At 35.5% G+C, this 27458-nt stretch overlaps 2 protein-coding genes across 2 annotated transcripts in view; both read right to left on the minus strand.

Moving 5' to 3' along the window:
• Window positions 1–27458, minus strand: part of LOC105286458 (neurocalcin homolog) — a 121042-nt gene that overhangs the window by 92407 nt on the left and 1177 nt on the right. The window lies entirely within an intron of this gene.
• Window positions 1–27458, minus strand: part of LOC105286457 (neuronal calcium sensor 2) — a 101956-nt gene that overhangs the window by 73957 nt on the left and 541 nt on the right. Inside the window, exon 2 of the mRNA XM_011351416.3 lies at window positions 87–129. The gene's annotated coding sequence lies outside the window, so the exon portion shown is untranslated. The remainder of the gene's footprint in view (window positions 1–86; window positions 130–27458) is intronic.

Consider the following 27458-nt stretch of genomic DNA (forward strand, 5'->3'; position numbering starts at 1 on the left):
AATACGTTCCTAAAAATTTCATTCAATGTCGCCACGGGAATGGTGCACGCGGCCGACATTTCGTAAAAATTCAATTTGCCTCTTACCTTTCTTGACATGTTGCACCGCAATGGACACCACGCCAACTTCCTGAAACAGACAAGTAAGCGTTTCATGAAGGAAAAGTTGCATTCTTGATTCGTGAACGAAAAGAAATCTCTATCTTTAGTCTCAAGTCTTACAGTCTCATTTAAAATAAAGTGAAGGCAAATGTTGTCACTTTGTTTTTTTTTCTAATTCTGTCCTCAGTAACAAAATAAATGTGCATAAATCTGCGATGTAAATTTACAATATTAGCTGCAATGACATTTTGATATTTCGAAAAGTTGAGATCTGTTCAAAGCAAGCAAAATTATTTTTCGTATAAAATAATGAGAGAAAAGAGTAACCTTAACAAATTGAAACATTCAATTTTAATTAAAAGAGATTGAATTTAGTTTTCAATATTGTTCAGTCATACTATTTTGAGATAGTCCAATAACCCAGAATACTTTTTTCCAATTTATTTTTCTTTGTCGAAAAATAAAAATATGTTTTTGATTCACTTTTCAAAACAATAAATATGCATATAAATGGTCTAGAAAAATGGAACTATGTAGTCTATGACAGAAAGATTAGATTTATTCATCAAATTTATTATCCATCACCTTTTAACATGAATGAAAATTCCATCAGCGAATAAGCAAGTGGTCACATCGACGCTTTTATATAACTTTGCTTGGCTGCGTTTTATTTATTTATTCATCAAGTACATGCTCGCAAAAGGATAATCACTGATAATTCTAAAAATTTCATCTTCTATTTTAACAAATTCTTTCCCTTCAAAACATTAGAAATATAATTAATTGCATCTCTTTAAATAAAATTTTGATATCAATTTGATCTCGATTTATGTCAATCAAACTTTAATTTGGAGTTTCGTCCAGAAGTCAAGGAGAGAGAAACAAAACGCCATGAAATTTTCACAAAAAGCAAATTCTCGTCGAGTTGTATGAAGAACCATCATATTATACGTATATGGATTTTCCGTTATATCCCATGTAATATTAACATGCGACGAGGGACCCGCCGAAACTCAACGCAAAACGCTTATGTTTTATCATACCATGGGTATCCAATAATTAAATAGATAAACAGAGATTACAGTATAGCAGAAAATATACGGTTGTTTCCAATATTCCCAAAGGCAAACTCTACATTGAATCGGGTGAATTATCCTACATTTCACGGTTATCAGCGATGCGGTTATCATACTCATTATTTATATATTTATTGTACTGTCATCCGCGGAATCGAAACGCTATCGCTACTATCACGTAATAGTGATACATAGATGTATGTTTCCACTTAACAATGATGATGATGTCGGCAGAAATAATTTTGATCACCGAAACGAATTGTGCGTACCCGACAAATATGTCGCGAACAATTCAAAATCGTAAAATAAAGGTCAAATTCCTTGCCAATTCCAATAATTAATATCATATTTTTCCGCATGGGCAAGCAATCGAAATTAAATATTGACGATCATCATTAACTTTGAATGAGTAATACGCTTCAATGTTCAAATCACGAAAGTAAATTAATAAAACTATTATGGGGGAATGCAATTCCCGCGAAACAATCATGAGATAAATCTGATTTAAAGTGTCTCGCTGCAAAATCTACTGCGGAATACATATAACATCAATAAAATAAAATGTTCATGCTAAAAAGTCATGATAAGTCTACCTCTATAAACGGGGCAACGACTACTGCGACGTGTGCACGATGAATGGCCGTGATACCCGAGTGTCGCGATAAAGGGATAAATCCACTTAAAACCTCATCCATTATACCGCTTTCTTCCACGAGCATTTGTGTAACGCACACAGTGAAATGGACCCCCCCCCCGGTTTTTAAATAACTGGGAGCATTTCCCAGTTATTTAAAAACCGGGGGGGGGGGTCCATTTCACTGTGTAGGCCATTCCGCGCGCCACTTCACAATAATCTGCGCAGTTCCACAAGTCGCACTGGTAGACTCATTATTTCTCTGTGTGTGTGAAGCTGGCGTATCATTTCGCGGAAAATCATTAATTATTGAGAGTTCTGGCTCCCTTTTTAATAGTTCTAGAGTTCCTGATAGGTTAAACACATAGTTCTGGCCATTAAAGCGAAAAAATCGCATACTGCAAAGTGAGACGCCAACTTCACGCAGCGTCTCACTTTCTCCTGCGACAGTTTCCGCCATAATTCTGGCTAGATTTTAAAAGATCTACAGTTCTACATGAGTTCTAGAAAGAGTTCTAGCGAAAAAATTTTTTTTCATCTTTTTATAATTATTAAAGCTAAAAAATGTTTAAGGGAATGACGACTGGTTAATTTCAGAGAGTTCTGTGCTTTATGAAATATTTCTCGTGTAGTTCTGAACATATTTAACCATTTTCCAAAGAGTTCTGAATGCAAACATTAACAATTATTTAATAAAAAATTTTTATCGTCCGAGAAAGACGGATATACAGAGATATGGGTGAGACGCTGGTCGATTTTCGAGAGTTCTGTGAAGATTAAAATATTTCTCGTATAGTTCTGAACGTATTTAAGCGTATTCCAAAGAGTTCTGACCGCAAACATTAACAATTATTTAATAAAAAATTTTTATCGTACGAGAAAGACGTATCTAAGGAGATATACATGAGGCGCTGGTCGATTATCGAGGTTTCTGCTTATTCTAAAACAGTTCTCGTATAGTTCCGGACATGTGCAATGCCTTTCCAAAGAGTTCTGATAGGAAGAACGATTAGAAAATTTTTGAAAAAGTTATTTCGCCCAAAGAGTGGACGTTTTCGACTTTACCAGTGAGACGCTGGTTGATTTTCGAGAGTTCTGCTTATTCTAAAACAGTTCTCGTATAGTTCGGGACATGTACAATGCCTTTCCAAAGAGTTCTGACAGGAAGAACAATTAGAAAATTTTTTTTAAAATTATTTCACCCGAAGAATGGACTCAATAATTAATGATTTTCCGCGAAATGATACGCCAGCTTCACACACACTATTTCTCTTGAATCTAAGGAACGATGCTTAAATATAGATATGCTTACGACAAGTTTATGTACTATTACTGCAGGAGAAGGACAAGTTCTATTAATTAATCATTTGTGTTGTATAATACAAAATGCTCGTGACAGCTATTGCGAGAAGCTTCAACGAGGGAATCAATATTGTACTTATTTTATCTATATCCACACGCGCAAACACTGACACGCTATTAAGCAGCAACAATTATTGCCAGCGGCAAGGTATGGCCAGAGGTAATATATCATTTGGTCAACATTTATTCTTAATGCATATGCTCGCGCGCGAGAGTACATATCGATCCGCAATACTTAATACGCGAAGTTTATATGCTGCGTAAATTTCTTTCCCTTTTAAGCAGAAAGCAATCGAGAATAGTAGCACATCGTACGATCAACAGAGCTATATTAATATTTTTTGATGGTTATTAAGGGAGGAATAACTAATATAAGGAAGGAATAATAGAGCGATATGCGGAGATTCTAGGATTCAAAATGCACCTATACGATTATTATGAGAATCCAAGGTCCGGAATAGTCGAGAAATTCGAAGATTTTACGATCTACCGACAATAACCGACCAACAGGTCCCCCGTTTTCCTCGATAGCATGCTCGTCCGGAAGCTTGGCGACCTCGTATAAATCTCGGGATGGCAAATGGGACTTCCAGAGAAATGCGCAGGAACGTCGCCGGCCACGGTCCAAGGAAGAGGGCCTTTGTCATTTCTCCGGCAGTGCACCGGCTGACTAGTGTCGCCGATTACTACTCGTTCCTCAGCGCTTTATTTCACAAGACACCACCAACAGTTACTTTTATGTTAGCACGCTGAAGCTCGTTCGGCTATAAAGATATTAGGTACTTTGCAGATGACTGCCAGGATCTTAAATCGTCGGAACGTCGTTTACGCTAATTACGAAATCAGATCATTCGTTATTTAATGAATAAAGTTTTGCTCAGATAAATTAATGAATTTGAACTGTTAGAAATAACCAGCTGATGGAAGACTGATGCAGTTCGTATCGCAATTCTTTTTTTCCGTTTTTCTCTCACTCTATCGATGTCGCGAAAAATCCGATGGAAGTACAATACTTCACGTAACTATCGTGAAGTACGCGGTGTGTTTTCGAATCGCGGAAAGAGAAATTGGTTTCGGTTTCTGTGCCGTGCAACTGTGCCCTAAATTCGTTCTCTTTTCCCGATTTTTCCATCGCTCAGAATCATAAAACGAAAACGAGCACACTCAATAAGGTTTACGCGATTAATTAAAATTAGAACAGAATTGCCGCGATTTTATCGATGCTTCCGCCAGTATTACAAGTAGCAAAATTTAGTAACCATAAAAACTCGACGGTAGAAACTGCAATTTGGTGTCGTAAATATTATTAATCCGTCAAGAATTCGCGATTCGTAAGTTATTTTATTTTTTAGAAAAGTCACTCAAGGATTATTCACGTATTCGTTCACGTGTCAAAATAGCGACTTAGAGAATTAATATAATAATTTTTTAACATTAAATAATCTTGTGATTATTATAAGTTTTTAAACGACATTGTAAACTTTGATTATTTAGAATGTGCAAAGCTTATTTGAAATGCAAAAGCTAAAAAACAGCAAAAAGACAAACAAATTTTCAGCAAAGTCTCAAATTATTACAGGAATTATCTTGAAAACAGAAGAGAGAAGATTACGTAGTAAACTGTAATATAACATATCCATGGACGCACACAAAGTATTAGTCTCGTAAATAATGGTCAAGTTTAAATTAGTTTCATTAATTAAACTTTGATTTTGAAATTTTAAATGAAATGGATGGACACAAACTGACAGACTGTCTTTTCACCGATAATTAGTTAATTAGTAACGATAGTAACTAGTAATTTATTTCAAAATTCAACTAATCATTCCCGGAGTTCTACTTCGCCTCATGTCACGTTAAACAGCGAGTTCGATTTTCAAAGTTATTGCTAAGCACACAGAATTAATTCGCTCGAACTCGCACCACGAGTTGCCCCATATTATTGCTGAATTTCTCCTCGATATCTCATCCTAATCAGAAGGGTAGGAAGAGAAATGGATGAACTTCTTGATCCAGGGCGAAAGTTAGGTCACGCTATTGATTGGAAACGTTGACTGATCTCGTACTTCCGCAACGAAATTCGTCGACTGCATGATGACCACGCAGTTCACGTAAACAGCAATGTTTTTATATCACGAGTTTGTTTCGGAATTTCAGGAGCATCTCTCTCTCTCTCTCTTTCTGCATCTTTCTTTTTCGATATTGCAGCATTGTGTAAATGTGCGAGAGAAGTTTATAGCGCGACGCAAATATAAAATAACCGTATAGTCAATGCAACGCGAATATTTTTTATCGTAATGCAACAACTTCCAAAGTTTTCGAGGTCGTTGCATTAACCACATCACTTCTTGTCTTGTTTTGCAATGAGACATTACATTACGCTTACCGCGCATATGCGTAATGTAAACCTACCAGCTGACTTTAAAGGAGGTAAAAATTTTGAGCACAAGTTCACATATGGATACATATAGTTATGAATAAAGTATACGTGTATCATCTATCAGTTTACTTTCTTGAAAGTCAGGTTTGCACATGTCGGTGCAGAATGCAATACAATCGGCACGTGTGCAGGACAGACTTTTAAATGACGACGCAGCATTCTTGCCAGAACACCTCGAAGACGAGCCAAGCACGAATTTCCATAGTTCGAAGTTAGAACTGGCTTAGATCTGGGTTACCATGGCTACGTCTGCCACGATTTTGATTTAAGTCTATGTTAAGGTAGACTCGTAACTAGGTCGGGAGAGATGGCAGGAAACTCCTTGTGCTTCCTGCTTGCTTGTGTAGATGATAACTGGCTTCTCGCGCGACTAACTACTTTCTTGATGTCTGCTTCTCTGCATTTTCAAATTCACGCAATTTCACGTGATTCTATCCTGTGTTTCGCTGAAACGTGATGTCACATTGCAACACACTACTCTTGTTCGTTTTGTTATAAAACACATAGAATGCGAACAAACGTGAGGATGTAAATGCGATTGTGAACATATGTTTGTAATACTGGTAACTGTCTGGACATATTTGCAATTCTGCGAATAAATTTGCAACGTAATAAATGTAGTTGATTTGCACAGCGAGCCAAAAAAACTCCTTGATTATCGTTATCGATTATCGCTTATTTAATTTCATTTATGCGCACGCATCGCATTGTATTTATATTTAAACAAATTTCTGTTGTATTTCACGAGCTAGTCGTAATTTATAAATTTTTCCTACCACCGTCTTTAACAGATATTTTCTATCTCTTGTGAAAGAGTCGCATGAATTATCTAAATGAGGAACGGTCATCAAGATATTTCGGAAATCATTCTTTAAGCGTTAATAATCAAGAACGTTCTGAGACAGAAACCATTACTATAACAATTTAAATACTCGCCACGCGTACCGAATTTTACGAAGACGAGATTTCCAGAGCGGGGTGTAGCCTCACTGGATTTAAATTCCTTCATTTATATGTTAATCGCAGAGAAATCTCGGCATGCCGAGTGAGGATCCTCAACGGTCGCGTATCTCGAAGATCAAGCGTCTCCATATCGTCAATGTCGAATAGCCACTTTATACTTATTATCCCGTAAAAGTAACGCACGATCATTCACAATCAAATGAGCAAAAATTGGTAGGATTATATTACGGAAATGATATAGTATAATCTACCAGATCTTTCAAGAAGTTTTCAAAAAGAGTTCAGAAACGAATAATCGATCAGCTAGAACTCAATAAAATTTTTTGATGCAATAAGAAATTATGCAACTCGATAACTCAGATTACAGAAACGAAATTTGCTCGGGATAGTCTCACATATCCCCATCATACCAGTTACGGATTAATGCATTTAACGGCTCGCTCGGAGGGTGCGCCCCAGGAAATCCGGTTGAAAAACACGTTTTAAAGCGCCCATTCGGATCAAATTTTATGTCGTCGCCGTTTCTGTGCACTGCAGCCCGTTACGCCGATAAAACGCCCGCACATAAACTTTCTGGTCGTTTTGTCGTGGACTAAATGCCAAAGTCCGACGAAAACAAGTAATTCGCCAATTTTCATATATGTTGATTCGAACATAAGCTTGATGGATCGATTCAATTTCGTCACGCGCCGAGATTAATCTTTAGTGCTCCAGTTGCAGCAATTCAATTCGGCATATTACTTCCGAAGGTAATATTTTAATCAGGAAAATAAATTATAATCCAAAAATATGATCCTACAAAAATGCATCTCTTATTGTTCTTTACATTTTATATAAACTTTTAATATAAAATCTATTTTATTATATCATATATCTACCAAATCTTCAGCTATGTTTGATAGATTTTAATAATTTGTACTATATTGATATTTGATACATAATCCTAATTTCAATAATTACTTGTAACAAGTTCAACAATAATAAATTCGCTATATAACAGACCCGCAATAATTCTAAATAAAATAAAAGTAAAGTCTCTCAAAGAATATTTTTCGAGCTCAGTATTTCCACGAGAAACATAACAGCCTAGGAAGGGTTTCTGGGTCCCCTCTTACTCCCAGCCGCAATTTGCTTTCAGTTACACTTACTTTCCCAACTTTGCTTCCGCAGCTATGTGGGCTAACCACCGGCTCATAACTGGTTCGGGTAAAGATCACTTCGTGTGTACGGAGCAAGGCTAAATCGCGTTATTTTTACCCTGGGACGAACACGCGAGAGGATGTTGAGAGGACGGGAGGCGGAGGGGAAGCCACACCGTAATCGAATGAAACGTCAAATCGAGGGAGGCCTTAATTTCACGGCGATAACCGGGGTGACGCGACCGTACGCACGGGAATCAGGTAAATTGCCATGGAATAGATCCCCATCGGAAGTGGCCCGACGCTGTTTGGGATTTACTGCGAACTGCACCGTCCTTATTCGATTTTCCTGCCGATATGAACGCGTCAAGAGCAGGAAGCATGCCACGGCGGTGCCCGATTGTGCACATCGAGAAAATAAATTGCTATGGCAGATATGTCGGGAAATATCTCGTGGTGAGCGATAGACTTCCTACGTACGACCAGTTAAATCTGGAACAGAAGGCTTTCTCCGCGATATCATCGAGATCGATGAACCTTACGCAAGCACTACGCAAGCACTTGAACATGGAGATTGTCAACATCCGTTAATAATTCGATTTATAATTCGATCGATGAAATGTAGATGAATGAAACTGTGTCAAAGATTCTGTGGGAACAAAAGTTTGATCAAATATGTGTAAAGCAGTGTGATAAAATTTTCTTGCCCAATTTTCTTGGTTTAATGATCAATTAATGTGTTTTATACATGTAAAGTTACTTGCCGCGAGAAGGGACGTACTATAACATCACTTACTCTACATTTAGAAAAGCACGAATGATTAATGACTCTGTGACGGATAAACCGTGAGTGGCCGCTTCTCAACTAAATGTTTCGTACCAACGAGGGCAAAGGGAAACGACACTCTTCACACATTCACGTTAAGCGAACATCAATGTCAACCTAGACGATAAGGTTATCGATGGATTAGTCCTTTAAAGGACCAAAATCTAAGGCAAACTCGACATAAGCCGTCAAACATTTATAGTACCATATTAGCGGAATAAAAGACTTTCAAACTATAAAATATCATGATTTTATTATTGATGATATTCTTTCGATATGCATATATGTATATTCATCGCTAATTTAAATATTTATAAAAATCGTAATGGATACATATCATAGTATCATTTTGAAATGTGACTATTTAGCTAAAATTGTATCAAATATTCATCTTCTTTAAGTAAATGTTTATTCAGTATCCAAATTAATAAGTTTGTATCGCCAGGATGAATCAATGAAATCAAAGTATTCCTTTTTTCTCGACCGAACTGGCAAATTTATTAATATATATTACACGACGTTTCGACCAAGTTTCTGGTCCTTCTCAAGTGTACAAGGAACTTAACAAGTCATTTTTGACTAGAAATGACTCTCAAACCAATCGATGCAACATTCGATAATCGATAGATATGCCAGTTCGATCGAGACAAAAGGAATACTTTGATTTCATTTATTCAGTATCAGTTAATCATTGATCGTTGCTCCAGCACGAACTTCGGTACTTGCCTTTAGGACGACGCTTTTCATCGACAACATGAAAGAAGATATCTCCAAAGCGCGAAAAATAAAAGAATAAAAAGAAGAATAAGAAAGATAATGAAAGAAGAAGTTTATCGCGCATTTATCGAAACATTTGCTTTCGGAAGTTATTATCAACTTATGTCGACCAATTCGTTTAAAAGCTAAATATTAACTCAATTTATAATTTCCCGAAAGATTACTTCGCAATATTCAAATGGACCTTTATCGAAGTTTTATAGATACCTATGAACGTACATCTGCAAATCAATCTGCAATACACATCAAATCAATCAATTTGAAATAATTCGGAAATAAATTAGAGCGCAATCAACTACTCGAAATCAATCGGTGAAATCAGTCAGGGGAATAATTACGATTTAATCCGACAAACTAACTACAGTTCCGCTCTAACAGCCCGAGGAGTTCGTTTCGAAAAGTTCGTAGTCGCGTAGAAGGCATAGTCGTCGTCGTCGTCGTCACCATCATTGTCGTCGTCGTCGTCATCATCGTCGTCGTCGTCGTCGTTCGGGTCGAAAGGTTGCACAAAGGGGACCGCCGGAGGCTCGCAAAGACGGAAAGAGGAGGGAAAGAGGAAGCGAGCGGGCTGAGAGGCTGGGGATCCAGAACACGCTACTGCAGGGCGCCGGCGTCGTGAGGATAGCGTCGCGACGCAATGCGGGAAGCAGTGAGATCACACGCGAAAAGAGGACGGTGGAGGAACGACGGTGATGCGCGAAGGGCGAAGATGTCGAGAAGCTCGGGATGGAAAAACCCCCCCGGGAACTAACAGTCATGGTAATCTCGCCGAGATGGAAACAGAAGCCGCTTTTCTTCACCGCGTGGCGGACCACCCCGCGCGCTATTTGAGGGATGGTATGCGCACCTGCGTGCTGCGACTCTTCGACATACCGGATGGTCCCGAGGTTTCGGTGGACAGCAACCCTTTGAATTTTATGCTGCAGATATTTGTTAGCGAAAGTATAAGGCGATGGTTCCTCATGTAATAAGATGATAAGGCCTCGATAGATGAGGTCGCGAGATCAGATTTATGGGATGAATGATAAAACCTTGTTCGCGTCGTTCGATTTAAAGAGGATTTTCTGTTAATAGGATTTTCATGCGAGTATTGTTAAGATATCAAATGCTTCAATCTCAAAAATTGAAAAATAAATGTTTCCTTTTGTTTTCGTATTTACTGGATATTTATTGCATATTTTGTAAGAAGTAACGCTGCGTTCGTTTTTCAGACAGATAGAACCAAAAAGCTCTTTCCAGTATTACGAATAGCTAAATAAATTGCCACACTTGTTATAGTCGCGAAAAATCACAACACCCATATTTTACTCGGTAGAAATTGCTGTTCGGTCTGATAGTGGAGTGAATACGATTGTACCTCTACAAACTGGAACAACACTTGTGTTCTGAATGCAAAAGGAATTCATACATTGTGCGATTCACATCACAAACGTCATGAATCCTCGTATGCGTTTTGTTCCGTTGTGTGAAGATGTCAATTTCACGATCCGGTGCAAACGAATTCAGTAACGTTGCTCGCATGGCATTTCGACAGTCTCGTAATTTTTCGTGTGTATATTGATTTAAGTCACTTAAACGGGAATCTACAGTAAAAGGAAATTCGTTAAGAATTTCCATTTCAAAGGATTTAATTCGAGAAATTAGCTAGAATCAAATCCACTAATTAATATAATGAATGATATAATTCAATTTGTAAACGCGTAAAAAATTAATATTCGCATAATCTCTTGCAAAGATTTATCAGCAAAAATATTATATTACAAATCGCAAATGAAGAAGCAAATAATAACGTTATGAATCGCGAGAGAGAGAACATAAACGAACGCATAAGTGAATTCACTGATATGGAAAAACGAATTTATTCATACCAGCAAGTGCGGTCATCGAATATTTTATAGCAGTATGTCACAAGCAATATAACCATTCATGCATTTACGGACCGTTGTTATTTGCCTATAGCTAACGCATATTTCCGGTCCAACAAATTCGACGTATTGATGATTCAACTGAATTATTATCTCTGTTACGTTACGTGTTATAATGCAGTTTCATGGCAAACAAGTTTACAGATTTTATAGGAGAGCTTTTCAGAGAAGCTTGCAACGGCCACCTTTAATGGCTTTGATCATATAAATGGAATTAAAGTAACATTGATCGGACTAATGAAATGTATCGCTCTGGTTTGAGACAATCGTGGAAAATTCAGGAATTGCTGCTCGCCTGCTCCGATATAACTACATAGGCGAAGTATTGAATCCGGCAAAAATTTTCTATTCTTGGATAGACAATATATAAAGTAAAATTTGACGCAAAACTCGAACCAAACTTTCTGACCTCCGACCCAATACCATATTGCAAAGCATATATATTTCCCGTACTAACTTCAGCAGCAACTAAAATTCGCGGCAAAGCGATAATTTGGACCTAGAGAGGATACGAGCGTGCTGCCGGAAATAGAAGATATGTTTCATCGCATCTTCGGATAAGCAATTCTTTTTGAGATCGATAAGATTGTACCTGCAGCGTCGAACAGCGCACGTGCCAAGTTTTTTCTTCAGATCGAGAGCAGGAAAATACGCGCATATATATCAACGAGATGCGCAGCGGAAGCAGAGGGAACGTAACGTGGGAAGTTAAAGCGGAACTCTTGGATTGAAACTTTTGGCCGTGACCGTTGCATATTGATGAACCGCGTTGAAAGTAGCTAATAAAAGCACAAGTGTAAATTGTGTCACATTGCATTGTAATCAATAATTATCAGTTGTATACTTCTCGAGTATTATTTTTACCGATAATTACATGTTTTACAAGAATTTGGAATTAAATTAATGATTAACCGATTGAAGAGAATGACTTGAGAGGTGATCTGCATTGATATTTTATTTAAACTTGCGTAAATAAAATCGAAAATAAAAGGAATGGAATTATGTATTTGTCTATATTAAATTTGTATTATATATTTATTATCTACTAAGAAAGCATCATTTTATGTACATGGCCCCATCTGTCCAACTTGGACGGACGATTACGAGCGTGGCTGTCGGTGTAGAATTACAGTGGACTGTTTTACTCGCTCGCAGCTACCTGCATTATCCACTATCCGTAGCAACGATTCCGCACAAATATACGACGCTGCAATTTCACATGTTCTCTTCTGATAAATCCCGCGAGATGAAAACAGTTTATTTATTCAAATAACATGAGTAAAAGTAAAAATAATGAGTTATTACATTTTCTCGACAAAGTGAATTCTCTACTTCTTTTTTACCTTTTTATTAAGTTTTATTTTCCCTTTATTGAATAAAAGTCTCTTTGTGCCCAATTAATTTTTTAATTTGCTATAAGAAAATTTAATTTAATAACACGTAAGTTAACTCAAGCCTACATTGGATAAAGCTTGTGTATATTTATCTCACACAAGGAAAAATGTATTAAAAAATATGTAAACGATTTGCATTGATAATAAGCTTGCATATATCATAGTTATTATCATCTTTATTCGAGAATATTTTAGTATGTATATTGCTCTATCGTAATAAAAAATTATAAAAAAACTTATTATTTCTATATTAATATTAATAAAATATTAAAATATTACTAAAAAATTATATAGAAAATAAAAATTATGTTTTATTATTCACAATGTATAAAGTCAGCAGTTCTATAAAAGAAAAAATTAATTTGACAAAAAGTTTAATTTTTCTTAAAATTCTTCTGCAAACAAGCATATAAGTTCAGTTAATAATCAGAACATATTACTTGTTATTGCTGATATAATTAACTCTAATGTATGTATGTAATGAACTAATATATATATAGAACTAATAATACCAAGAAAAGAAATACATAAGTTATTATATAACGAATGGAACAATAGAATATATCCTTTTTGTGCAATTATTAACTTAAGTATTATACTGACGTAAAATATCAGGGTAACAAGAAGCGAATCCCGATCATACTGGCTTGTCCAAGTTACAAAAATAGATATTATCCATATAAGGGTTAATAAAATTGCTCGTATATGCACAATATTTATAGCGGTATTCATGATAATAAAAAAAATATTAATTTATTTTTCTCATTATATATAAGTAAGATGTAAACTTATTTTAAGACGTCGTCAAGGAAATATCACGTACTTAAGTAATAAAATTAATAAAATTAAGTTATGCAAATGTATCCATTTATATTATATTTATATAGAAAGAAAATATGTTGTTTTTTACGTAAAAAAAATATTAAAATATATAACGAGACTAAATTTTTCTTGCATATGTATCGCAGCTGTTATTACATTCAACAAAATATTGTTACGTCGCCGTATACGACATTCGCGTGCATAATATGATGTAAATCTATTATAATATTCACATATACATACGTTCAATATATGTATAAATCTATTGTAACTATAAAACTATAAAATAAGCGTTCAAGACTATCGAAAAGGGGACTTTCTTCGAAATGAATGTAGCAAAAAGAATATCATGTTGAAATCAGAATTTTATTAGGTAATTTTATGTAAATCTGTGCTTTATAAGACAAGCCAATTTCTTAGTATAATCGTTCTAACGAGATATAGAGATGCAAAATTAACAAATTAACGCGCGTAGTTTCTCGGCAGATGTTTCAGTCCGTATATAACCAAGGTATTTAGATCGTGGCTTTAACTTAATTATACTGCCTATTAATATGCAGCTTGTGTTGTGTACTGTCAGCATACTACAAATCAGTTTCCGTGCGTCATCGTGTGCGCCGGAAATCGTGAAGTAATCGTTTAATTGTACTCGGCTCTACAAAGCTCCTCATTTTTCTGTCGTTTTAACTAATATAAAATATTGTTAAGAACAACTATTTTGCGCTCACGCTTTACAGCGAATAGTTTACTACGGTTAAAAATATTTGTTAGATATTGGCCACGAAAAATAGCTGTTTTCTAAACGCAAACCTCTGAAGAAGCATCATATCGATCTCTGCTGTAAACGTTACTGAAATTTCCTAATTATCATCATTAATCATACATGCTTTGCAATCAATTACGTATCGTTGTGGTCATTAATCATGGCAAACTGCAAACAGCGAACGTGTCTTACCATGTCAAATACAATTGTTAATAAAAATGTTTTACGCAGCTTTAAAGTAAAATAATTAACCCTGTTTATCGGTTGAAATGTTGTGTGAGTTTCTAAAATAAATTGACATTTTCCTCGCGCGTAATTATAGCACATGGCGTCTATTTGCGACGTAGAATAGAATCGACATCGTAGGGATGTGTCAGCAAACATTGAGTGCCATTATAAGGTTGGCCAATCACAGTCATTCCATTCTTCAGGAGAATAGTTGTAATTAGACAGTTTTAGAACTACGGATGTTATTAAACCCGATTAACGTTGCCGTGTAAACTTGGTCATTGAAAAGAAACCTTAAAACTGCGAGAACCACGTAGGATTAAAGATTCAAATTGTTCCGATGCTGTGTTTCAGAAAAAGTGTTCCTCACGGATGAGCCATTTTTGCTTGGCAAAAATGTAAAAGGGCAGGGGATTTAATAAGATATTCATGAGAGGAAAATACTGTTGAAAAAGTAGGTCCGTTGAGAATACTGAACTTTTTAGTATCAACGAACGTAGACACGTGTGTAGTGAGAAGGATATAAATTTAAGAAAACGCGTACACATAAAATATTGTACCGTGTAACCTTTGCACTTAATTTTTGGTTTGCCAAAAATATTCAACAATTTGTGAGCTAGAAGCCGTTGCAAAAGAGAAGCTTTTCACTGATTAAATCTTAGAGATACAGATTACGACTCAGAGAATGCGATATTATCTCCAGCCAATTTAAAATAAATTTTTTACTTTGATATATAACTTTATAATGTTATATGTAAAATTATGATGTATAATTTTAATTTAGAAATCTGCTGCTAGGACGTCAAATATTAAAATTCAATATATTAAATATTGAAATTTTAAGTATACATAGTATATGTATATATAGAACAAATTATAATCTTGTCCTATAATTTAACTCTGAATGTTTCCACTAACAAAACCATGAAAATCTAGCTGGCACTAAAATATAGAATATTGCATATTTTACTATTGCAATTAACGGAATGTTTTTAAATTTCGTCAAGAGAGGAAAGAAAAGAGGAAAGAAAGCTTTATCGCCTTAATATTTAATCCTACACAAGCAAAGAAGAGAATATCGAAGATTATATGAGCAGCGCGTTGCAATATTAAATAAAATATTAAACTGTGTTATTAAACTGCTACTCTTATAGTCCTTAATTAACAATCAACCCGTCGGCGAGAAGATACTCTCGTCGTTAAACGGCTCCGATCAATATAGTTTCAAAGCGCAACCTGCCATCACGCTTACCATCATTCATCGTATAGTCTATAGAATCCAAACAAATCGAAGATAGCAATACCCTTTCATAGCTTGTATTCGGAAACAAAGCTCAGTTTATTAACGCAAGATGATTTTTGTATGCAATTAACAATTAATGCATGTAGATAGCTGATTTAATAATCGTATAGTTTAAATAATTAGATTAGAATATTACATCGAAAATAAAATGCATTAAATTATATTCCAAAATTATCGCTAGTCCTTGCATTTATAAGCGTTCATAAATTAATCTTAAGACTTTTTTCAAAACAGAAGTGGTTTTTACATAATATTTCGTTAAACATGTGTGTGTGTGTGCGCGCGCGCGTGTGTGCGTTCTCTACTTTGTCAAATTTTAAGAATTTTGAATATTTAAGAATTCAGAAAGAAATATCTTGAACCATGTTTTACATGACATAGAAATCCTTCTTAGGTATATATCTCGCCGCTGATATAACCAGAAAGATTATACGGTCTCATGAGATTGTGGCATTAAAAGACGAATAACAGTAGAAACTGGAAAAGCGCGCACAGTTGGCTTTTTTCACCGAGCCGTAAATTTTTTTACGTGCCTTATTGTTGGATGCATAGAAATGAGAGTTTGACGGCAATAGTGCACGACAGGCAACGCGAGCTCCACCGTTTCTGTATAACTACCGCAAGGACAATTAAGGCCATCCAAATTGGAGCGTTCTCTGCCAGTGATTTCGAATGGAGCGGAACGTTATTTGCGAGATTTATAGCCAAATTAATCTGAATAATACTTTGATAGTTGCCAGGTTGTGGAATATGTTGGTAATTAATATCTGAATATCACACCAGACACATATATTTTGCAACATTCTATTAAAGATAATTATATAATCACGTGCGTATAGTTATTTATACATATTTGCATATAATCTCATGAATATATATATATATATGTATATATATTATTCATCGAAATAGTGTTGATTAACAACAAGTTTCATTGAAAATAAAATTAATCTAGCATTTTAATCTTTACAAATTCGATGAAAGCAATCTTTCATCGAAATATACAACCAAAGATACACAGAAATTTACAAACAAAATTCATTTCTATTGCAACTCCTGCGTATCAAACTTCTTAACAAATATACCTATCATATCGAAGATACACGTGATTTGTCGTGATTAATGTCATAATTCACCACAGCAGAGATCAAAGTTGGAAGAACACCGGATAAGAAAAAATCGGGCGATCATAAATAGTCGAGACAATATTCTCCTTCCCCCATATATATTATTCACGAGGGGTTGGTCACTGAGGTAATCTTTGTACAAGGGCTAGGTAATTCTTAGGGTAGTCTCAGATAATCTGAGGTAATCTAAGGTAATCGTGATGCCATGCGCGATATACAGGGTGTCCCGGGTTTTAACCGACAAACTGCGGGAGCATATTCTACTAGTGGAAATAAGAAAAAATTCTTATATCGAGTTTGCTTAGAAATGCTTTATTACAAAGTTATAAACCAATATTGAAAAGAAATATGAGATAAGTAACAACGGAACATAGTGTAGAATTTGGAAGGTCGAAGATGTTTATGTTACGTGTATTCACGTGTATTCATGTTCACTATGTTGAAACGATTCAGTATGATTGTTACTTTCACAACAGTAGCCGTTAGATTTCAATCGTCGTGTCAACTAGCAATTACTATCAGAATGCCAAAAGTGTTTTCAAATGAGGAATACACCGATATTGATTTCGTGTACGGATTCTGTGACGGAAATGCACGAGCTGCCGTACGAGAGTATCAACGTAGATTTCCTAACAGGAGAGTACCAGATAGATTTAAAGCAACGAATTACTAATTCAGTTACTGAGATGCAACAAAATTTTCAGGAATGTCGTACCGTAACAAATTCTGTACTACGTCGATGTCTAGCTTGCATCGATGTGCAAGGACAACATTTTGAAATGCGTCACTAAATCATTGCGTAGATAATTTTTATTTTTGTGAACAAATCCGTTGTTACTTATCTGATATTTCTTTTCAATATTGGTTTATAACTTTGTAATAAAGCATTTCTAAGCAAACTCGATATAAGAATTTTTTCTTATTTCCACTAGTAGAATATGCTCCCGCAGTTTGTCGGTTAAAACCCGGGACACCCTGTATATTCAGTATATCTAACCGCCGAGAGACAACCAAATATCGGAAACGCGACCTTTCATATGTTTTCGGGTCTATATGTCCGCCGAGCTGCCTGCTCTGTGCTTGATTCTTTTGCTCTGTGCTAGTTTATTATTTTTTTCTAGTTTTATTATCGAAATCGATCAAAATGGAAAATTCTGAACAATCATCGAGGGAACTACCGGCTGAAATCAATACGGAAAATACGGCATTGATGAATTTTGACAGTAAATTGAAACTTTTGCCAAGTTATGTGATCGAACTGTTGTAGTATTAGGTAATCTTAAGGAATCTGAGGTAATTTAAAGGTAATCCGTATCAAGGGTAATTTTTGTACACTATAACCGCTAGTGACCAACCCCTCGATTATTCATCATTTATATCAGTAAGACACCCCGGATACTTCGCCGCGCAGATACATTTCCCGATATCTCGATATTTATGTCAGGTGTTCCCCGACAGCTGACGTTTAATCAATGGCACGACGAGACACGAGAGAAAAAGCTTTTCCCGCGGCGCGTACCCGCGCGTTCGGCCTATCTAAAGTCGAGCAAAGGGAATTGCCGCACGACTACCTGCAGCTCGAGATCAAATTTTTTCCTTTCCTTTTTCTGATGAAACGATATAAGACGACGGGGGCGGCGGTAGCAGTGGTGGCGCCCTTCGCCCTTCGTGCACACGATAAACATAAATGAGGAACACTTTTTTTTGCTCTCGCCATTAGCCTTAGCTAACACGTAAAGGTTTCAGCACATAGCGCGCGTTCCGTAATGGATCAATAGCGGTGAACACAGCGGCCGGATGGGCTGGATATAGATACACGGAAGAAGTACAAGGTGAAGTATTATCATTTGTCGTCCCTATACCTTCCTTCCATCCGTGCTCGTATCGCCGGCACTAACACGTCTATAACTTATATCCTGAGAATAATGTCGCACCGCCCAGAGCTTATCGGTTCATAGAAGGAACGTTCATAGAGCCCGTACTCTAGAGTCACGCATAAATTGATAAGGTTATTATATTTTATATACCGCAAGTTCTTTTACCTTGCCGCCCCTATTGGATTTCATGATTGGAGGACACTCTTAGCAATGGTAACTGACACGAAAGCTCGCAGTTATAATACGTTTTAATTATTCCATCGAGAAATGGGGGGCAATAAGAAAAATCTTGTGACTTGAAGAAGGGGATCTCTTTGGTTTGACAATAGAGTAATTCAAGAGAGAAAGATATTGGCTCGTTTTCTGCAACTAGCATTTTAATTGGCAAAACAGCTGCGTAGAGAAGCACGCTTCGACACACCCAGACTGTTCGTGCTGATCCCGTTGATGCTTACTTTGCATTATTGCCATTATTATACATTACGTAATTGGAAAATTTGCTCACGTTGCATGCGCGTTCAATTAAATGATTCGATAAAAATAGACGTGCGTTTGCATTATAATAAGCTCTATTGCAAGAGGACATGCATACGTTCATTTTAAAAAAACTACTTCTGAAATTTCATTTATTAAGTGTTCAAGTATCGCAGTCTCCGTTGAAAAATTTTAATGTTAATGATAATATTCGATATTGAGGAATATCCTGTCTAAATGGAAGAATTTAAAAACATCATTCTTTAAATTCTTACAAACGTTCTTTGGCTTACTCTGAATTCTAATGATTCGCAATGATCTTTCTCGCCCAGTCTTATGATTGCCAACAATCTTTATTCCGTGCAAGACATAATGCATTGTTCTTCGTGATCTGACTTTCTGCCATTTTTTTCTATTCGAAAGTGTAGTCAAATATAAAAATATCGTGCCGTTAGTTCGAGAAATAAAGTGTTCCGAGAGTGGTCAACCAATACAGATCGATTTCGTGGTGGATTACAATACAAAAATAGCGTCATGTTTGATACAAAAGTAAATTTCTATCCGTTGTGAAATATTACATAACGTTTCAACGTTTATATAGCGAACCTTATCTACTTTGCATCTAAATCAAACGGGACAAGGGAGAACAATGCGAGGAAAATTTATAAAAGGGTGTGTGCGGCATTCTGAAACCGATAGTTTGCAGTAGCGGAAATTGAAACGATTTGGGGAGCTATATCATCTGCATGAAGGGTGGGATAAGCTTTGTTTTGCCGCGCCATAATCGCTTTTCCATTGAGGGAAAAGGTCAAGGTGCATAATACAAATGATCGTGCATAATAAAAATATCCTTCATGCCCTATTCCTCTCAATTCCCTATATATGCATACGTACTAATCGAATAAAATATTATATCTAACAACGTACTAATTTCCGCTTAACCATTGATATTCGTCAGAACATCAAACCGCACATATTCCTTCATCTTTTTAATTATAATTTATTGCTCCTTTTAAAATCTTGCAATTTAAGAAACAAAATTAAACCCTCTTAAGATCCCATGCTTTATATTACTAATTTAATAATATTGTTATATGTTTATTAATAATAATCATGTATTATCTGTAGCACACAGATGTCAAGAAACTCGCAAATTATTATGTAACTTTGCAGAAAAAAACGCATTATCGAGGCGCTTCCGTCATGGTTTATTTTTTCGAAGTGAATTCTTTCGTTTTACGCCGAGATTGTGTCCAAAATTGCGAGTTCTTAATTAGAGAGTTAGTTCCGTCTAATTCGCGTCGCAATTCTCGAGTTAATGAGAAGAAACAGGTTCTCTTGTTTTCCAGCAGTAGGGCGTGATATTCAACATTTCCTTCATATAGAACGCGCGTGACGAAAGCAACCTTGGCTTTTCGTCGCACTCATTTTTCTTGCCTCATCTGCATGCTTGGCGCGAATCTCGCAATATTTCTAATCCACAAAATGCATATAATAATCTAGACGTATACGTGATCTGCATGTGCACAATATTCCCGATGATCCAATCGATCGATATCTCTGACGTAATTGTCCGATCGAACCGCAACCGCTATCGTTGACACGACGGGGATCTCCGTTTACGAAGAAATTGCATCATCATGCAGGTAACATGACTATATCGAAGATGATTTGTACAGATAGGAGTGCTGAACATCGCACGTCTGATTGAGCAATCATTATACGTAATTTTCATTATGCACAATTAATTTATCAATCTCTGCATTAGAACTAGTTAACTCTTTATAATGTATCAAGCAAGCAATCAAACCAGATACGTTTTTATCTTGTATCTTGTATTTTTATACCGTATTCTCACACTGCGTTTATTTTATTTGATTCGTGTAAAGGTTACGTCTAGCGTATCGAAGATCATTTGTCAAGATCTGGATGCTGAACGTTATGTACGCTTCCGAAGATTAAAGTCTCATTAATCAACTTGTTTCTTCGTTGAAGCTGTTTAATGTTTTGCTGTTTTATAATATTTATATACGAAGATCATGTTTTCGATATTTTTATACTTCTTGTCTCATTGTGCTTATCTGGTACATCATAAAAATTAGTATTATATTATTATACAAACTAATTAATTATATTATAAATTATGATTATTTTCATCGCAGTCCTCCACTAAGAGTATTTTATAATTATAATTAATAGGAAATATATGCTTGCATGTAATTAATGGATTGTAATTATGAGCTGTAATTATGCAGTAATTATTTCACTGTTTATTGGCCAATTAGTAATTTTTCATATTGACTATATATATTAAAAATCTTTCTAAAAATACTATTCGCATTTAGTACTTTTTGCATATCTCTTTAATAAATAAATTTTGCTTTTCTAACTGCACAGTTCATTGAATGACAAAGTTCTGCATGAAACAATGCAAGGAAAAAGTCCGGTAGGTATTGACGAAAAAGCAATATCGCGATTTGAAAAGAATACGCAAAACATACGAAAAACAAGCGTAAATATCCATAGAAGTTCCAGTTATCCATTTTTCATCAAGCATTGCTTTTTAAATATCGCCGTCGACAGGAACAAATTCAATGATAACGTGATATAACGAAAACCAGTCGATATAAAGTATTTCCTATACGATCTGGTATATATTTTTTCTTACATATGTAACGTAGAGTAATGAAATAATTTGCTTAAAAAATGGCGAAATATAATTCAGAAATCGTAGTACTCTCGCAGTAACAATCGTATTTTAACACAATTCTGGCGAGCATAGATGAAGAAATTCAAACGTAGCGTGAAATGATGCCAAGATGGTTTGATGCACTGATTCCACACGGAAGATTGTGTAACCGACAAGACCCACGTGACATATTCGCTGCTTCGAATCGTTACCATTTTTGCGTATTACCGTCACCTCTAACAGAGCTGCGCGCGAGAATTGCATAAATATTTCTGCGAAAGATTCGGATGCAAACGCAAAAAGTATCATTGAATTTAAAAACTTCGAAGATATAAAAGCCAATTCTCTGCCTCTCTCGTGTATGTAATTGCACAACACGTGCGTGTAAAGAACCATGTGTGCGACTTTAAAATGATTACCATCTAAGATCGCCTAATAAGTACAGCTGCGAAGATAAAAATAGGTATGAAGGAAGTACCGCGATAATATCGATATACCACGTTCGAATTAGGGAATAACTCGCGAGTTATATAAAAGTTTATGTCACTGATGTCTTAAATTCCGATCGCGATGGCGAATTTTCGATGCCAACAATCGGATCAAAGAACACAAGCTACTCAGCAAATCATATTTCATTGTGCATTTGGCACCGAGACACGGAGCCCGACTCATTTGGCGATACTTTAGTAATGAAGGTCATGCATACAAAGACGAAAGCAATCGTAAAGGCAAGAATTATCGTTCGTTGGATGAAATGTATCATCGCAAATAAAGATTTTAATTAGACAAAAATTTCAGTATTTGCGACGTAACAGATCACCGTCGACATTCGGGAGAGTAAAGTATAGCAAATCTTTCCAATACCAATACCGTATTACGTTTTCATGCACGTTGCAAGCACAGAAGTACGGTAGAGAAATGAAGAATTGGAATATTTAGATACTTTGAAAATAGTTCGAGAGAAATGCGCTGAGCGATATATTTTTAATAAATTGCGTCCTAAGAAATATGAGCAATATTTCCGATATATTCTCCATTTACATTCTCACCTATATCGTGCGACATAACATTAACATGATAACACTGCAGCGACTATAAAAGTGTAGAGGCGAACGGAGAATTGTTTACTCAAGATTAAGTGTGAAGATCCATTAAGGTGTAAATTTCATACCTGACCTAATTACAAATTGTTTTTCCTTGCCATCATTTGCGAGATCAAAATAGATAAAATAAAAATAGAGCGAAACATTTATAACAAAGCTTCGTATAATCAGTTCGTTATAAAACGATTGTTACGTATTATGAAATAATTATATTATTATCCGATTGCAAGATTACAATTTCTGCATCGAGTACTGTAATAAAAAAACACAACGACAAATCTTAAATAACCACTAAGAAAGAGTTTACTCGTCACAACATTAAAATAGGACAATCATAAATAAATCAAAGAAGAAATTTCGTCGACATCTTTCTTATTTTCTTTTCCGTATCCTTCATTAATTATTCAGAAAAAGTTGAAAATAGCATACACCAGATACACGTATCTGGAACGTTAAAAGCAAAATAATTTTCCCGACTCGAGTATAATTTATTTCTAACTGATCGACGGCAAACGCGAAATACAATTATAGGAATGCAGTAAAAAGTTGTTAGAAGTTTGAGTATTCATCGAACTTATCGAAGTTCGCGACTGTCAGATCAAATTTGCTTCGTTTCATCGAAGTTCGCGAGACCGGGGATTAAACATCTTGAACTTAATTACGTTTCTTCTTTTACCGCTTTTGTGAAAATTGAATTCCACCCACATTTTCTCTTTCATTATGTCATATTGAAAAAATAACATTTTTTTCTGAAAAAATAATAATTCGTAGCTTTCTTGGAATTATAAAATTTGCGCAATATTAAAAAATGTAATAGATATAAATTAATTTTATGTGGAAACATTTCTCATTGATCTCGTAATTAGGTATAAATAGTAATAAAGTTTCTTAAGCCAAGTCTACGTGTTTCAGTTTTACTTCAGTGTCTTTGCGCAGTGTGTAGCTAATTATACAGATATATGTCGGCAAATAAACAGAATCAAAATATTCTGCGAAAGTAAAAACTTATAATACATACACAAGTTCAGTTGGCTACGAATAATATTGGGTCGTCCGGAAAGTTCGTGCCGATTTTGAAGGAAAATTCAAAGGCAACATTTTTTTATGTCAATAAATATTTATTGTCTTATGTATGCACCGTTTTGTTTCACAACCTTTGTCCATCTTTCACGCAACTGGAAGATTTCATTCTCCCAGAACTTCTTAGGTTTCTCGGCGAAAAACTCCTCAAGGTGGTTTTTTATGTCGATCAAAGAGTTGAAGTTCCTGCCGCTAAGAGAATTTTGCAAAGACCTAAATAAGTGAAAGTCTGAAGGTGCAATGTCTGGTGAATACGGTGGGTGAGGTGGCACATCCCAGCCAAACTCCAACAATTTTTGTCGGGTAGTCGAAGAAACATGAGGTCTGGCATTGTCCTGATGGAACACGACGCCCTTCCTATTAGCTAATTCTGGACGTTTTTCCTGAATCGCTGTCTTTAATTCGTCCAGTTGCGAGCAGTACTTATCTGCATTTATCGTTTGGTTGTGTGGTAGGAGCTCATAATATAGGATTCCTTTCCAATCCCACCAGACACAGAGCATGACTTTTTTTGGATGAAGGCCGGCTTTCGGAGTGGTTAATGCTGGTTCATTTCGCTTACCCCAGAATCTTTTTCGTTCTACATTGTTGTAAACGATCCATTTTTCGTCACCCGTCACTAATTGCTTCAAAAATGGTACGTTTTCGTTGCGCTTGTACAGCGAGTCGCAGATGGAAATGCGATCCATTAAATTTTTTCGGCCAAATTATGCGGAACCCATACATCACAGCGACTTACGTAACCAAGCTTCACTACATGATCGTGGACAGTGGTTTTCGATATTTTCAGTATCTCTGCTAATTCACGTGTCGTGTAGCGCGGGTTATTCTCGATCAGTGTCTTGAGTTGGTCATCATCAGTAGTAGAGGGTCTGCCCGAGCGTTCTTGGTCTTTAAGGTTAAAATCACCAGCTCTAAACTTAGCGAACCACTTACGTACGGTTCTTTCAGCTAAAGCGCCTTCTCCGTAAACAGAACATATCGAATTTGTTGCTTGTGAGGCATTTTTGCCTTTCCGGTAATAGAAAAGCATCAAGTGTCTAAAATGTTCTTTGTTTTCTTCCATCTTCAAAAGAGTACAAAACTGACACGAATCAATTAATCTGAAACAACTTTTTTCCTAAAGATGCGTTGAAATGTCACCTTTAAGCATATGTATATAAATCGTGTGTTTTCAATAACATTGATATATTCAGACATGTTCCAACGCCATCTATTAAAAATCGGCACGAACTTTCCGGACGACCCAATAGATTTATGATTTAATTGCTACTTAAAAGTCCTTTTCAATACATGCCATTCACGATCTTTTCAAATCGATGTACGAACTTTCAATAAACACGTCGCATAAAAGAAGTTGTAACTTCACATTACGTACACGAGATTAAAATTCTAGTATCATGTTCAGGGATTGCTACGAAAGTGCGATACGATGAAACACGTGAAAACAAGCATGTATCACGGAATTACATCCGTTCCTATGTAGCCACGTATCAAGAGCAACCGGAAGCGATTATGACTATCGCTGAAATAAATGGAATAGCATTTCAACAAGACATATAAGTTATGCAATAATTAATCCTTGACGAATTAAACCTCTAAAAAATACTTGTGTAAAATATTTAAATTCATTCAAGGAAGATTTAGAAAAGAAAGTAGAAACGACAAAAATGGCTGATCGAAGAGAATTTTAAAAGAAGTTGATATGAATTATGGAATTATTATACGAGGATGTAGAATCTTAAAATCGTGCAAAACGGAATTATCAGCGCAATTCGGAATATAGTCGGAATGGAGCAAAATCTAATACGGTGTTGAATGAAAATACGACAGAAACTCTTTGGAGCGGATCGTTCATTATTTACGTTCTTCGCGACGACGAACATAGCATGATCGTATGCTTGCAACGGTGCCAAAAATAAAGAATAATAGCTGTGCATGCAATCAAGGAATGAAATTTGGTAGTATTCCTAACTGCAAATATCACGTATGAAATCTGATCCTCCTACGCGTAATCGCGTAACATTAAGTAACGCGAACGCAATAAAGGTATCGAAATTCAAGATATACAATAGCATTTCTAGCATTCTTGATAATGCGCGCGCGCGTTTGCCATTCCTGAATATAAGATATATATATATATAACAAAGATGTTTTGGTTGGAACGTAAAATGCGAAAATAGCAGTATCTACTCTGTGTCTCTTTTTCTCTCTTTTTCCAAGCATTTCATAAAACTTAAATTGGAGAATACAGATCAAAGAGATTATCGATATCTCTCGCTCGAAATATCTGCATATTAATACGATATATATATATATATATATACACAGGGTGTTTCCTAAGTAAGTAGACAAACTTAAGGAGGATATTCCTTGGCTTATTTTAAGAAGAAAAGGTCATATAAACATATGTCCTAAACTGCTTTGTTTTCCAAAAAAAAGTACATCACTGTTTTCGTTCACTTTTCGTTTATTATAGAACAGTTTGTGTTATTGCAAATGAAACAAATGAAAAACAATAGTAACCAAAAAGAAAAATTATAACGAAAAAGAAAATAGTAACTAAAAAGAAAAATAATAACATCACAGTAACTGCTGAAAATGTCCACCTGCAGCCATGATACTGCAGTGCTGTACTTTTTTTGGAAAACAAAGCAGTTTAGGACATATGTTTATATGACCTTTTCTTCTTAAAATAAGCCAAGGAATATCCTCCTTAAGTTTGTCTACTTACTTAGGAAACACCCTGTATATATATAATACCTATTCTTATATAGGTATTCTTACTCCTTTTAAGATGGAATCGATTAGTATATGACATATATGAAAAAAATGGTGTTCTAGATAAAAATCATTTAATAGGCAGAAAGTAATCCCTCGAAATATGTAATGGATTTACAATTTGGACCTTACATAGAATTGATAGTTTAGAACAGATATCGAACAATAATAGTTTGTAATACAGATACCAGATACGTTACACGATACTGTCATTGATGTATCATTATCGTAACGTGGTTGTTGCATTAAATATTAGACGTACAAATTAATTCTTGAAGAAACTGGTGAGTCTTTATTTACTTTCTTTTTTCGAGAGGCGATTCATCAGTTGCCCGATAGATGGAGGAAAATATTAGAAAATGGTAGCAAACAATTCGCAGATTGATATTTATTATGTATCTGTAATAAATAAAAATCTTAATTTCTTGAAAAAGAGCATCGAATTAATCTGCATAGCAGCAAATGTTAAAAATTAATCGACAATACAAACGAATATTTTCCTATTCTCGTGTGTTTTAGGAGTGAAGGATTAATCTCTGCAACTGCGAACGGTAATCGGAGCGCAAGAACAATG

Source organism: Ooceraea biroi, chromosome 5 (genome assembly GCF_003672135.1).
Source record: "Ooceraea biroi isolate clonal line C1 chromosome 5, Obir_v5.4, whole genome shotgun sequence".
Taxonomy (NCBI): domain Eukaryota; kingdom Metazoa; phylum Arthropoda; class Insecta; order Hymenoptera; family Formicidae; genus Ooceraea; species Ooceraea biroi.